Below are 15,009 nucleotides of genomic sequence, written 5' to 3'. Positions count from 1 at the left end.
CTAAGGCAATAAATGCCCCAGATTTGACTTTCATTGTTCCAGTTTGGGTAATATGTCCACTGGTGATCCAGGCACTGTGGTTAGTAGTTTGCAGAGCTGTGACTGATCAGGCCTGGGTCATCTTTGGACTCAGAAGCAGATAAAGAGGCAAAAACTAATGTCTAATAGAGACTTACAGATTGTGTAGGTACCCCAAAGGAGTAATGTGAAAAAGAAATGATTTGACCATATCTGTCCTCTAAGCTAGTAGAACGGGTTTTTACCAGTTATATACGCTAGGTGGCGATGGTCAGACCTAAGTCCACTCAAGTCTAATATTTCAAGCCCTGACTCAACTAAGAAGCCTCGTTGACCAATCCCACCCAACTGAGACCAGCTCTGCCTCCTTTCTCCCACCACGCTGAGGCAGGTCTCCTTAGTACCTAAGGCTTCCCATGGATAGCAGATCTTGAAAGATTTGAAAACTTTCAATCTTTTTAAAGTTTAGATGTAGAATTAGAGATGAGACCTTAAAGATCATCTAAACCAACCTAATTTTATAAATGAGGGAAGAGACTCTCAGAGGGGAAATAACTTATAAAAGGCAGAGTTAATGGCTAGTTAATGGCAAGCAACGAAGGACTAGAAACAGAATTCATGAGTCCTGGTTCACTGCTCTGTCATCTCTACCTTACTCTCCTGAACTAATGCAGTTGCCTCTTTTTGGTCTCCCTGATCCCAGTCTTGTCCCCACCCCTCCAGTCAAACCTCCACACAGTAGCCACTAATAATTGTTTTAGAACTTATACTGGATCCTGTCACGTCCCATATTAAAACCCACAAATGACTTCTGAGTACATGTAGAATCAAATTCAAACTTCTTTCTTTGACCTACAAAGCATTATATGATCTGGCCCCTACCCATCTCTCTGACCTCATCCCCTACCACTCGTCCCCTCATTCTCTTGCTCCAGTCGCACTGATCTTCTCTCTGTTCCTTCAACACACCCGAGATTTTTCCCACATCAAAGCCTTTGTTCTTGTTCCCCTACCTGGAACATTCTGCCCCCAAGATCTTCCTTCCTTATGCTAGGTACTAGGTTTAGTGTTTTACATATTATTTCATTTAATTATCAGGCAACCTTGTGAAGTAGATATCATTATCATCCCATTATTATAATAACAGCTTTTATTAAATGCGTTTTGCAGTTGAGGAAGTTGAAGACAGATAACATAATTTAGTTTGCCCAAAGTCAAACAGCCAGCAAATAGCAGAATCTATTGCCCATACTCTTAACCACTATACTCTTAAAGCAGATGAAAGTGATCGTTTAGGAGGATTTTTCTGGTAGACACCTGGGAAATGGATAAAGAAAATAACAATGGCATGGGAAAGACAATTTAGGATACAGTTATAAAAATTCCATTGTAAAAGGATGAGACTGGGGTGGTGGCAATGAAATGGATAGACATTTCAAAAAGATAAGATTCTGTGTGAGATTGAATATAAAGAGAGGAAGAAAAATCACAGGTGGCTAAAGTTGTCTAAAGTGTGAGGGTTGGGAAACGGACTTTGGCCCAGTGGTTAGGGCGTCCGTCTACCATATGGGAGGTCCGCGGTTCAAACCCCGGGCCTCCTTGACCCGTGTGGAGCTGGCCATGCGCAGTGCCAATGCGCGCAAGGAGTGCCGAGCCACGCAAGGGTGTCCCCCGCGTGGGGGAGCCCCACGCGCAAGGAGTGCGCCCGTGAGGAAAGCCGCCCAGCGTGAAAAGAAAGAGCAGCCTGCCCAGGAATGGCGCCGCCCACACTTCCCGTGCCGCTGACGACAACAGAAGCGGACAAAGAAACAAGACGCAACAAATAGACACCAAGAACAGACAACCAGGGGAGGGGGGAAATTAAATAAATAAATAAATCTTTAAAAAGATAAAAATAAAAAAAAAATAAAGTGTGAGGGTTATGTTTATATCATGAAGAGGAATGAAGAGGTATCAGAGATTGGAGCTTCTGACCGAAGGTTAGTAAGAAAAGGTATTGTAAGGGCCAAACACCAGGATTCAAAAAATATAGTCTGAAGTCATTACCAGCCAGAGTCAGAAACAAGGATGTCAAGATCCGGGAAAAACACTGTGTCTTTAGAAAATGAAGAGGTGAAGTGGATGGTCTCAAACATCCCTTTTTAAGTTTCCAGTTCAATCATTCTTGAAAAAACAAAGAAAAAGAAAGGACAGAAATCCAGGAGATCAGAATAGGTGGTCAGGCCAAAAATAGAAAATACCATAGACCAGAATCACAGATTAGATAATAGAGAAAGCTTTCGAGGAGAAGAGAGGGATTGGGTTCTTAAAACATCATGCTGCAGCCAGTCAAGTCTCCTTCACTTGACCCTGGCTTAATAATGGATGCTTATCTTGTTTTGGCTGCACAGTTTCCACTTTTCCATTGTACAGCCTGATTTTCTTTTAGAGAGTCATTCTTCCCCAAATCAGGTTGACTATCCCAAGAGTTTGGATACCTGAGTGAGAGTGGCAAGGATAAAAGCATGGGTGCATGCAATGGTGGCAGGAGCAATTAGGTCTGGCAGCAATGGTGACAAGCTGAGCAGGCTGTTCCTGCTGCCAGACTGCAGGTGTCTGACTCCTAGACTGCAGACTCGCCCAGCATCCTATCCATTCCCAGGCTGATTCTCTAGGCTCCTGCCAATTCATTGACCCCTAATAACCATACAATAAATTCCCTTTTTCTTCAGTTAGCTAGAGTTGGATTCTATCACTTGTAGTCCAGAACTCCAACTAAGACACCCAAAGGGTGACTCCCAAATGCCACTTAGGAGACTGGAGAAAGGGAAGCTAAGAGGAGGTTTGCTTAACACTCTGGTGGAAAAGTCCTCATTTTTCATACTCTTATAACACACCAGTCTTCAGTATTTTAAAAGGAAAGTTGCTAAAGAAACTGTATTAGTGGGGATTTTATTTGGCTGAATATTAGGGAAAAACTCCAAATAACAGTGTCTTAACCAAAATGGCATTCGTCTTTCTTTCCTAAAAAAGAAATCTGGGGTTAAATAGACAGTTGAGTTGCTATGGTTGCTCCACTTTGTCATCAAGAGCCCAGGCTTCTGTTTTTCTTGACCACCCTAGCTCTTGGTTTTCATCCTCCAGGTCACCTTATGGGCTAAGATGGCAGCTGGAACTCTAACCACAGAAACCAAGTTAAGGGAAGAAAGGCAGAAGTATAAAAAAAGCTTCCTTCCAGCTGAGTCACCTCCTGTGAAGCAGCCGTCCCACACAACACTTCTACTTATATCCCATTGGTCTGAACTCAATCACATGGTCACATCGACATACAAAGAAGGTAGGAAAATACAGTCTTTTGTTTCAGACAGCAAATGCCCAGCTAAAATTCAGAGTTCAGTTAAGGAGAAAAGGGAGAATAATTATTGGGGTAGGCACTAATAGTCTAAAACACAAAAAATCTTTTACTTCTTCATCAATGACAAACCAACTAATGCCTATTACGTCCTAGGTGAGGTGTTTCAGTTCCAGAAGAGCTGGTCGAGGAGTATATCAGTGAAAATGCCTTTAGCTGCAAGTACAGAAAACCAACTCAAAGTAAACATTGAGGAACTAGATAATCTCACACAAGTCCAGAAGTCAAGCAGCTCCATAGTTTCTTAACTTAGCAGCTCTGTAATGTCAGCAAGGGCCCAGGTTCTTTCCTTCTCTCCACTTTCCCATCCTCAGTATGCTGCCTTTGTTCTCCAGCAGTTCCCCTCATGGTCAAAGATGGCTATGGCAGTTCCAGCATCACATCCTAACATGACAACATCCAGACAGAAATGAGGCATTCTTTTAGCAGCATGCCTAAATTGTTCCCAGAAACCTTCCAGCAGACTTCACTTGTGTCTCTGGCCAATACTGGAGCTAAAATCACCTGCCTATGCCAATCACTACCATGGGAACATCCCTTGATTCAAAACCAGGATGGGGGGTCTTAGTCTCCAGGAAGTACACAGCCACAGAAAGAGAACAAAATGGGGTTTCTGTTAGAAAGAAAGGCAGGCAAGTGAATTTGGGGTAGGCAACCATGAGTGTCTACTACCAGAGTATTAGACACATTCTCAGAAAGACAGAGTGAGCTGGAAGGTACAAAGACTTAGACTTGAATAAATGAATGATGCCAACAAGAGTTCAGAGACTGGTATAATTGCCAAGGTCTAGCTTGGCCTCTATGAGTGTATTGCGTACAACCACACAAGGGCATAGCACTACAACCACATGGCTGGTAACAGCAACTGCTGCCCCTTAGCTTTGGGCTGCTGCCTTTGGCTATAGCCTTAAGACCACAAACTCTGTTTACTAGGCATATTTCAGGGTATGTATCTGCCCCAAACCCTGACCCCATTACAGTGAACGGGTAAAACAGAGCAAAAATGTTTTGTTTTTTTTTTTAATGACCAAAAACTGCTATCGGAAAACAAGGTAATTTATCCTTCTTTTTCTGAATGTTGTCTTTAATAAGCCTTCCTCCCATTTCACTTCTGCTTTCTCTCCCTTCTTGGTCTTGCAGTCACCCTCTGAATTCCTGCAGACTATGTGGGAGCCTGCTGAGTATGTGGGAAAGGAACCTGCAGAGCACACAGCCGGGTATGGGCCAGCCTCTCCCAGTCCCCACTCACAAGCAGGGAGTCTGGGACAGCCAGGGGCCCTCTGTCTGCACTCATTTTCTCCTTTAAGGAATGCAGTTCAAAATAGTATGTACTAACAAAAAAAGATTTTTTAAAAAATTAAATAAAAAAACTAAAAAAAGTAAAGTAAAAAACAAAGAAAAATTTGAAAAAGTAGTATATACTTTGCGAGTTTTTGATGATTATTGAAATGGGCAACACCTAGGAAGCAAAAATACCCAATAGATAGAAGTTGTTTCTTACTCTGTGCCACCAGTTGCAGCATGTGATTATCTGACATGATGATTTGCTTTAATTACTCTCTAAGAGTATAAAGGCATAATATATAATGTGCATAAAGCATATGCTGCTACAACTTTCCTTGGCTAGTTTTTTAATAGAGCCATTGTTGTTGTTGTTTTTTTTTAACTAGATCCTGGCCATGTACTTTTTTTTAAACTTTATATTTCAAACTTACAGGACAATTACAAAAATAATTCTAACTTTATACAGAGAACTCCAACATATTCCTCTCCTCCCAGATACCCAGATCCACCAGTTGACTCTGTTCTTGACCACTTAATCTCACCCCTTTGGCAAAAATTGATTGGACGAGGGGCCAGGGAACACTCACCCAAGGACAGTCCATACATAGACTGACCAGCAGCCCAGACTTATGTCCTGATTCAGAAAAAGATAAGTTGGACCAATGAGATTCCTTTATTAGGAATATGGAAGTTGGAAATTAAGTGACTGAACAAAGTACATTTGGGCTGGGGAAGTCATCACGACCCATATATATGCCCGAAATTAGGTATAGAGATAAGTAAACAAGGAGGCTATCCCACCAGAGGAGAGGAAAAATGGAAGAGCTGCACAGAGAGAAACAAAGAGCAAGAGAGCTCCTGAGTAAGCCCTGCCTTGATTCCTGATGGCCTTGCCTGCCAGGCCAGGTTCTGCTTTAGTTCTTGTCCTTGGAGATTCATGGAGCCACTCTGGATCTTTCCCATTGTCATCTCTTGCCTGCTCCAGGCCTTTCCACCATTTTCAAGTCAAGCTGCATGAAGATCAGTGTCCCTGCCCATATCAAAGGCTCCTCAGTGCCTACTGAATTGAATCCAAGCTTTTAAACCTGGGATTCAAGGAAGCATGGTATTAGGGTCCACAGGATGGAGGAATAGAGTATGGATTAGAGTGGACTTACAGATATTCTATTCATGAACTATTGTGATTAGTAATCGAAGAAAATGTGGCCTTGGTGTGGAGAAAGTGGCCATGGTGGCTGCTGGGGGTAAGGAGTGGGGGGAAGAGATGTGATGTGGGGGTATCTTCAGGGGTTGGAATTGTCCTGGGTGGTGCTGCAGGGACAGTTACCGGACATTGTATGTCCTCCCATGGCCCACTGGGTGGACTGGGGGAGAGTGTGGGCTATGGTGTGGACCATTGACCATGAGGTGCAGCGGTGCTCTCAGAGGTATTCACCAAATGTCTCATGATGATGGAGGAGGTTGTTGTTATGGGTGGAGGAGTGGGGTGAGGGGAGTGGGGGGGTATATGCGGACCTGATATTTTTTTTAATGTAACATTAAAAAAATAAATAAAGAGAAAAATTAATAAATAAATTTTTTTAAAAAAGCATGGAACTGCACTCCCACTTGGGACTAAATCTAGTTATTTATTATGCTAGTTATTTAACCACTCTCTATCCCTATCAGATATTATTGTCAGGAGAATGATCTTAGAATCCTGCCTGCTTCCAACAGGCTAGTGGCTGTAGCCCAGCATTACTTTCAAGTTTTATTAGCCTCAGCTCTCTTACTACAGCCCATCGAGATAGCACTTCCCCACACTGACTCTTACTTTCATGCCTTCAAGGCTTTGTTCATGCAATAACCTTCACCTGAAACAGGCTCAGTCTTTTGAAATCAAACCTGTACTTTAAGGTCCACATCAAATACCACTTTAGTTTAGAAACATTTATTCAAGACTTCTTGCGTTTGATGCCCTGTGTTATTTGGTAGGGGGGGGCGGGGGGGAGAAAAGGGCAGTGCTCACCCTCAGGGAACCCTGCCTCCTTTGAACGCCTATAAGCCATTTTACACTTACTTTACATTAGGCAATAGTCTTTTCTTCTAGATTGTGAACTCCTTGAGGACAGGGGCAGGATCCCACCCATCTTTGAGTCACCTAGAACTGAGCAGATTAAATTTCTTGAAAGAGAAAGATTCATTTTTTAATTTACTGAAAATTTATTATAGAAAATTCAGAAAAAAACACTCCAGTAGAAAACAGGGTGAAAAAGCACCCACAACCAAACTACCCATGGGCAACCACTTTTAACATTCTGATTTATTGTCCTCTTTCCTTTCTTTCTTAAGTAGAGATCTGTAGGTTTCCAGAAAAAATAATGCACAAAATACAGAGTTTCCATATACTCCCTTACTATTAACACCTTGTCCTAGTGTAGTATATTTGATATAATTGGTGAAATAACATTTTTATAATTGTACAATTAACTATAGTCCATGGTTTACAGTAGAGTTCACTGATTGTGTTGCATAGTCCATTGTTGTTTTTATTCTAATTTTTATTCTAGTAACATACATACAACCTAAAATTTCCCCTTTTAATCACATTCAGTATATAATTCAGAGATTTCAATTATGTTCACAATATTGAACTACCTTCACCACCATCCTTTACCAAACCTTTCCCTTCACCCCAAATAGAAACTCTGTGTAATTTAAGCATTAACTCCCCATTGCCTATCCCTACTCCAGTTAACCTGTATTCTAGTTTCTGACTCTATGAATTTGCTTATTCTAATTACTTCATATAGGTGAGATTATAAAATATTTGTGCTTGTGGGTCTGGCTTAGTACACTCAACATGATATCTTCAAGGTTTATCCATATTGTCACCTCTATCAGAACTTCACTCCTTGTAATAACTGACTACTATTCCATTGCATGTATATGCCAAATTTTATTAATCCATTCATTGGTTAATGGACGTTTGAGTTGCTTCCATCTTTTGACAACTGTAAATAAGCCACTATGAACACGGGTATGCAAATATCTGTTCTAGTCACTGCTTTCAATTTTGGGGGGTACATACCTAGAAAAGGAATGCTGGGTCATATGGTAATTCTATACTTAACTTACCAAGGAACTGCCAAACTGTCTTCCATAGCAGTTGCGACCATTTTACACTCTCACCAACAATGATGATTCTATCCTCTTCGACACTTGTAGTTTTCCATTTTTTTAACAGTAGCCATTCTAGTGGGTGTGAAATGGTATATCATTATGGTTTTAATTTGCATATTACTAATAGTTAATGATGTTGGGCATCTTTTTTTTTTTTTTAAGATTTTGTATTTATTTCTCTCCCTTCCCCCCTCCTCAGTTGTCTGCTCTCTGTGTCAATTCGCTGTGTTCTTTTGTGTCCACCTCTATTCTTGTCAGCAGCACGGGGATCTGTATCTCTTTTTGTTGCGTCATCTTGCTGTGTCAGCTCTCCATGGGTGTGGCGCCATTCTTGGGCAGGCTGAACTTGCTTTCGCACTGGGCGGCTCTCCTTACGGGGTGCACTCCTTGCGTGTGGGGCTCCCCTATGCGGGGGACACCCCTGCGTGGCAGGGCATTCCTTGTGTGCGTCAGCACTGCGCATGGGCCAGCTCCACACGGGTCAAGGAGGCCCTGGGTTTGAGCCGCGGACCTCCCCTGTGGTAGGCAGGATTCCCTATCCATTGAGCCAAGTCTGCTTCCCTTGGGCATCTTTTCGTGTGCTTTTTGGCCATTTGTATATCTTCTTTGGAGAAACATCTATTCAGGTCTTTTGACCATTTTTATTTTTATTTATTTATTTTTTTTAAAGATTTATTTATTTATTTAATTCCCCCCCTCCCCTGGTTGTCTGTTCTTGGTGTCTATTTGCTGCGTCTTGTTTCTTTGTCCGCTTCTGTTGTCGTCAGCGGCACGGGAAGTGTGGGCGGCGCCATTCCTGGGCAGGCTGCTCTTTCTTTTCACGTTGGGCGGCTTTCCTCACGGGCGCACTCCTTGCGCGTGGGGCTCCCCTACGCGGGGGACACCCCTGCATGGCACGGCACTCCTTGCGCGCATCAGCACTGCGCATGGCCAGCTCCACACGGGTCAAGGAGGCCCGGGGCGTGAACCGCGGACCTCCCATGTGGTAGACCGACGCCCTAACCACTGGGCCAAAGTCCGTTTCCCTTGACCATTTTTAAATCACACTGTTTAATTTTTTGTTGTTAAGTTGTAGGATTTCTTTATATAATCTAGATATTCAAACCTTATTGGATAAGTGGTTACCAAATATTTCTCCCATTGTATAGGTTGTCTTTTTTACTTTAATGATAAAGTCCTTTGATGCATAAATGTTTTTATTTTTGAATAGGTCCCATTTATCTACTTTTTCTTTTGTTGCTGGACTTTGGGTGAAAAGTCTAAGAAACCATTGCCTAACATAAGATCCTGAAGATGCTTCCCTATGTTTTCTTATAGGAGTTTTATAGTTCTGCTTCTAATATTTAGGTCTATGATCCATTTTTACTTGATTTTTGCATATGGTATGAGGTAGAGGTCCACCTTCATTCTTTCCCATATAGACATCCAGTTTTCCCAGCACTATTTATTGAAGAGCTTATTCTTTCCCAAGTGAGTGGACTTGGCACCCTTGTCAAAAATCAGTTGGTCATAAACGTAAGGCCTGACTTCAGAATGCTCAGATTCCATTTGTCTATTGTCACTGTGCCATTACCATGCTGTCTTGATTACTTACTGTGGCTCTATAATAAGTTTTTGTTTTGTTTTTCTATCACTTTATTTTTTTTATTTAAAAAATTTTTAAATTTTTAATCAATTTTATTGATACATATTAATAAAGCATACAATTCCTCCAAGGTGTACAATCAATGGTAATCACTATAATTACATAGTCGTTTGTTCATCACTTCAATCATTATTAGAGCATTTTCATTATTTCAATATTAATAATAAACAAAAAAACAGACAAAGAAACAAACAAGAAAATTCCTCACCTCTCATCTCTCTATGCTTCCTCCACTGTACATAGCTGTTGTTCTGGCTATTCTATCCAAGTATATAATCAGTGGCTTTTACTATAATCACAATGTTGTACATGTAATAAGTTTTAAATCAAGAAGTGAGTCCTCCAACTTTGTCCTTCTTTTTCAAGATGGCTTTGCCTATTCTTCCACATAAATTTTATGGTCAGCTTTTCCATTTCTGTAAAGAAGGCTGTTGGGATTTTTATTGAGATTATGCTGAATCTGTAAATAGGTTTGGGTAGAACTGACATCTTAACTATATGTAGTCTTCCAGTCCATTAACACAAAATGTCCTTCCATTTATTTATGTCTTCTTTAATTTCTTTTAGCTATGTTTTGTACTTTACTGTGTACAAGTCCTCTACATCCTTCGTTAGATTTATTCCTAGTTAGATTCTTTTAGTTGCTATTATAAATGGATTTCTTCTTCTGATTGTTCATTGCTTATATACAGAATTTGATTTTGGGGTGTTGATCTTGTACCCTGCCACTTTACTGAATTCATTTATTAGCTCTAGGAGCTTTGTTGTGGATTTTTCAGGATTTTCTATATATAGGATCATATAATCTGCAAATAGGGAAAGTTTTATTTCTTCCTTTCCAATTTGGATGCCTTTTATTTCTTTTCTTGCCTAATTGCTCTGGCAAGAATGTCCAGTATTGGGGAGATGTAGCTCAAGTGGTTGAGGGCCTGCTTCCCATGTACAATCCGGGTCTGATCCCCGGTACCTCCTAAAAACACACACACACACACAAACAACTCACATTGGGGAGCAGATGTAGCTCAGTGGCTGAGCCTCTGCTTCCCATGTATGAAGTTCTGAGTTCAATCCCTGGTACCTCCTTAAAAAAAAAAAGGAACTTCCAGTACAATGTTGAATAACAGTAGTGACAGTGGGCATCCTTGTCTCGTTCCTGATATTAGAGGGAAAGCTTTCGGTCTTTCACCATTAAGTAGGATGTTGGCTGTGGGCTTTTCATATATGCCCTAAATCAGGGGTTCTTAAACTTCTTTGTACCATGGACCCCTTTGCCAGTCAGGTAAAAACCACGGACCCCTTACTAAGGCCACAGCACCAACACATCCCCATAAGAATGGTTTTTTTTTAATTTAAATTCAAGATCACAGACCTCTTGTTAAGAACCCCTACCCTATATCATGTTGAGGAAGTTTCCTTCAATTCCTAGTGTTCTGTTTTTATCAAGAAAAGGTGCTGTATTTTATCAAGTGCCTTTTCTGCATCAATTGAGATGACTGGGGGGTTTTTTTTCCTCCATTCTGTTCATGTGTATTACATTAATTGATTTTCTTATGTTAAACCAACTTTGCATACCAGGGATAAATCCCACTTGATCATGGTGTATAATTATTTTAACATACTGTTGGAAGGGAGCTGATATAGCTCAGTGGTTGAGCACCAGCCTCCCACACATAAGGTTCCAGGTTCAATCCCCAGTCCTAGTACTTAAAAAAAAAATGCTGTTGAGTGCAGTTTGTTAGTATTTTATTGTGAATTTTTGCATCTACATTCATAAGAGATTTGGGTCTGTAATTATGCTTTCTTATGGTATCTTTATCTGGCTTTGGTATGAGGGTGATGCTCATCTCGTAGGAGTTATGTTTTGTTTCCTCCTCTTCAATTTTTCAGATGAGTTTAAGCAGGATTGGTGCTAATTTTCCTTGGATTGATTGGTAAAATTCACCTGTGTAGCCATCTGGCCCTGGGCTTTTTTTCTCTTTGGGAGGTTTTTGATTACTTATTCAATCTCTTTACTAGTTATTACTCTGTTGAGGTCTTCCATTTCTTCCTGAGCCAGTGTAGGTAGTTTGTGTGTTTCTAGGACTTTGTCCATTTCATCTAGGTTATCTAATTTACTGGCCTATAGTTGTGCATAGTATCTTTTTATAGTCCTTCTTATTTCTATGGGGTCAATGTAATGTCCCCCTTTCATTTATGATTTTAGTTGTGTCCTCTCTTTTGCTTTTTCAGTCTAGCTGAAGGTTTGTTGATAATATTGATCTTTTCAAAGAACCAACTTTTGGTTTTGTTGATTCTATTGTTTTGTGTGGTTTTTTTTTTCTTTTTTCTTTTTCATTTATTTCTGCTCCCATTTTTATTTCCTTCCTTCTACTTGCTTTGGGTTTAGTTTGCTCTTCTTTTTTAGATCCTTCAGTTTTGCAGTTAGGTCTCTGATCTGAGATTTTTCTTCATTTTTAATGTAAGCATTAGAAATCTAAATTTCCCTCTCACCACTGCCTTTGCTATTTTGGCATGTTGTGTTTTCATTTTCATTTGCCTCAAGGTATTTCCTTATTTCCTTTATGATTTCTTCTTTGACCCTCTGGTGTTTAAGAACACATTGTTAAAAAAAATAAAAGAACATATTGCTTAATTTCCTCATATTGTGAATTTTCCATTTCTCCCTGTTATTGATTTCTAGCTTCATTCCTCTGTGGTTGGAAAAGATACATTGTAAGAATTAAAAAATTTTAAACTTATTTAGACTAGTTTTGTGATCTAAAATATGGTCTTTCCTGGAGAATGATCCATCTGCTCTAGAGAAGAGTGTTGGGTGAAGTATTCCATACAAACCAGGTCTAGCTGGTTTATAGTGGGGTTTTTTAAAAGATTTATTTATTTTTATTTTATTTCTCCCTCCCCCCCCACAATTGTCTGTTCTCTGTGTCTATTTGCTGCGTGTTCTTCTTTGTCCGCTTCTGTTGTTGTCAGCGGCATGGGAATCTGTTTCTTTTTGTTGCGTCACCTTGTTGTGTCAGCTCTCCGTGTATGCGGTGCCGTTCTTTGGCAGGCTGCACTTTCTTTCGCACTGGGCAGCTCTCCTTACAGGGCACACTCCTTGCGTGTGGGGCTCCCCTACGTGGGGTACACACCTGCGTGGCAGGGCACTCCTTGTGCGCATCAGCACTGCGCATGGGCCAGCTCCACACGGGTCAAGGAGGCCCAGGGTTTGAACCACGTACCTCCCATGTGGTAGGCGGACGCCCTAACCACTGGTCCAAGTCTGCTTCCCTGGTTTATAGTTTCATTCAAGTCTTCTATTTCCTTGTTGTTTTCTGTTAGATGTTCTATCCATTTTTTAATTTAATTTTTTAAAATTTATTTCTCTCCCCTTCCCCCCACCCCGCCCCGCCCCAGTTGTCTGTTCTCTGTGTCCATTCACTGTGTGTTTTTCTGTGTCCACTTCTATTCTTGTCAGCAGCACTGGGAATCTGTGTTTCTTTTTGTTGTGTCATCTTGCTGTGTCAGCTCTCCGTGTGTGCAGTGCCACTCCTGGGCAGGCTGCACTTTCTTTCGTGCTTGGCAGCTCTTCTTATGGGGCACATTCCTTGCACACAGGGCTGCCCTACGCAGGAGACACCCCTGCGTGGCATGGCACTCCTTGCGCGCATCAGCACTGCACGCGGGCCAGCTCCACACAGGTCAAGGAGGCCCTGGATTGGAACCGTGGACCTCCCATGTGGTAGGCAGATGCTCTATCCATTGAGACAAGTCCACTTCCCTCTATCCATTTCTTAAAGTGGTGTATTGAAATCTCCTACTATTAATGTAGCATCATCTATTTCTCCCATCAAATCTGTCAATATTCACATCATATATTTTTGGGCTTTGCTGTTATGTGCATGTATATTTATAATTGTTACATCTTCTTGTTGAATTAATCTCCTTTATCAGTGTATAATAACTTTCTTTGTCCCTCATAACAGCTTTTGTCTTAAAGTCTATTTTATCTGATATTACTATAGCTGCCCAAGCTCTCTTGGTTACTACTTGCATGGAATATTTTTTTCCATCCTTTCACTTTCAACCTACTTATGTCTTTGGATTTAAGCTAGTTTCTTGTAAATAGCATATGGTTGGTCATAACTGACCAGAAGTAGCGATTAGCAATTAGACCACACATCCCTGGAGTTTGGAGGACTGGGTCTTTTTTCTAATGTGTTGACTGATTTTTTTTTGAGAAGTTGCAGATTTACAGAAAAATCATGTATGATAAAGAGAGTTCCCATATTCCACACTATTCGTAACACCTTGCATTAGTGTGGTACATTTGTTATAATTCATGAGAGCTGTTTCTATAATTGTTCTATTAGCTATAGTCCATCATTTACAGTAGGGTTCACTGTTTGTGCTGTACTATCCTATGTTTGGCTGTTTTAATTTTTATTCTAGTAATATATATACAACCTAAAATTTCCCCTTTTAACCACTTTCAAATATATAATTCAGTGCTGTCAATTACATTCATAATACTGTACCACCATCCCATTATCAAAAGTTTACGATCAACCCAAATAGAAACTCTGTACAATACAAGCATTAACTTCCCAAGACTAGATCTTTATGTCCCACCCTGGCACCAGCAAGATGTGCCAGCAGCCCAAGCTCCACACTCCACTGCTGCCTGCCTCTAGGCTGGGGGATGGGAGATGATAGCTGCTGCAGGGATGGTAAAACTCACCAGTATTTATCACAATTTACCAGCCACTTCCCCCTGCTCCTCCCTGGATGCTGCACAGTATTCCACCATACTACTGGAGCCTCAAAATAGTTGATTCAGACAGTTCCTTCCAGTTCAATAGTTGTTTTGGTGGCCAGACTGATTCCTAGGACTTCCTACTCTGCCATCTTCCCACAATCCTTTCTCTCTGTCTACACTTTGCTGCTGTTGCTTTTAAACAGGTGAGCAATTTGGTAAAAATGTTAGTTGAGTTGAATTCCTTTGACTTTGGCCTATCTCTCCTCTTTCTTCCTTCTTCCTTGTCTCATAATAAGACTACATTAAGGGAAGCAGATGTGGCTCAAACAATTGAGCTCCTGTCTGCCATATAGGATGTCCAGGGTTTGATACCCAGGGCCTCCTGGTGAAGGCAAGCTGGCCCACGCAATAAGCCAGGCCACACAAAGTGCCAGCCCACACAGAGTGCTGCCCCAGACAGGAGAGCCACCCCGTGCAGGAGTACCTTGCTGCACAGGAGGGAGTGCCAGCCAATGCAGAGAGCTGACACAGCAAGACGACACAACAAAAAGAGACACAGCAGAGAGACAAGAAGAGTCAGCAGAACAGGGAGCTGAGGTGGTGTAAGAGAATGATCAACTCTCTCCTACTCCGGAAGGTTCCAGGATCAGTTCCCAGAGCTGCCTAATGAGAAAACAAGCAGATACAGGAGAACACACAACAAATGGGCACAGAGAGCAGACAATGGAGGGAGGGGGGAGAAATAAATAAATAAATCCTAAAAAAAAAAGT

General features: G+C 41.2%; 1 long non-coding RNA gene across 4 annotated transcripts in view; it reads right to left on the bottom strand.

Moving 5' to 3' along the window:
- Positions 1-15,009, bottom strand: part of LOC105746862 (uncharacterized) — a 57,782-nt gene that overhangs the window by 25,303 nt on the left and 17,470 nt on the right. The gene's annotated exons all lie outside the window — the stretch shown is intronic.

The sequence above is a fragment of the Dasypus novemcinctus genome, chromosome 12 (genome assembly GCF_030445035.2).
Source record: "Dasypus novemcinctus isolate mDasNov1 chromosome 12, mDasNov1.1.hap2, whole genome shotgun sequence".
NCBI classification, from domain to species: Eukaryota; Metazoa; Chordata; class Mammalia; order Cingulata; family Dasypodidae; genus Dasypus; species Dasypus novemcinctus.
Note: the sequence above shows the minus strand (reverse complement) of the source record. Positions and strands in the feature narration are given on the sequence as shown.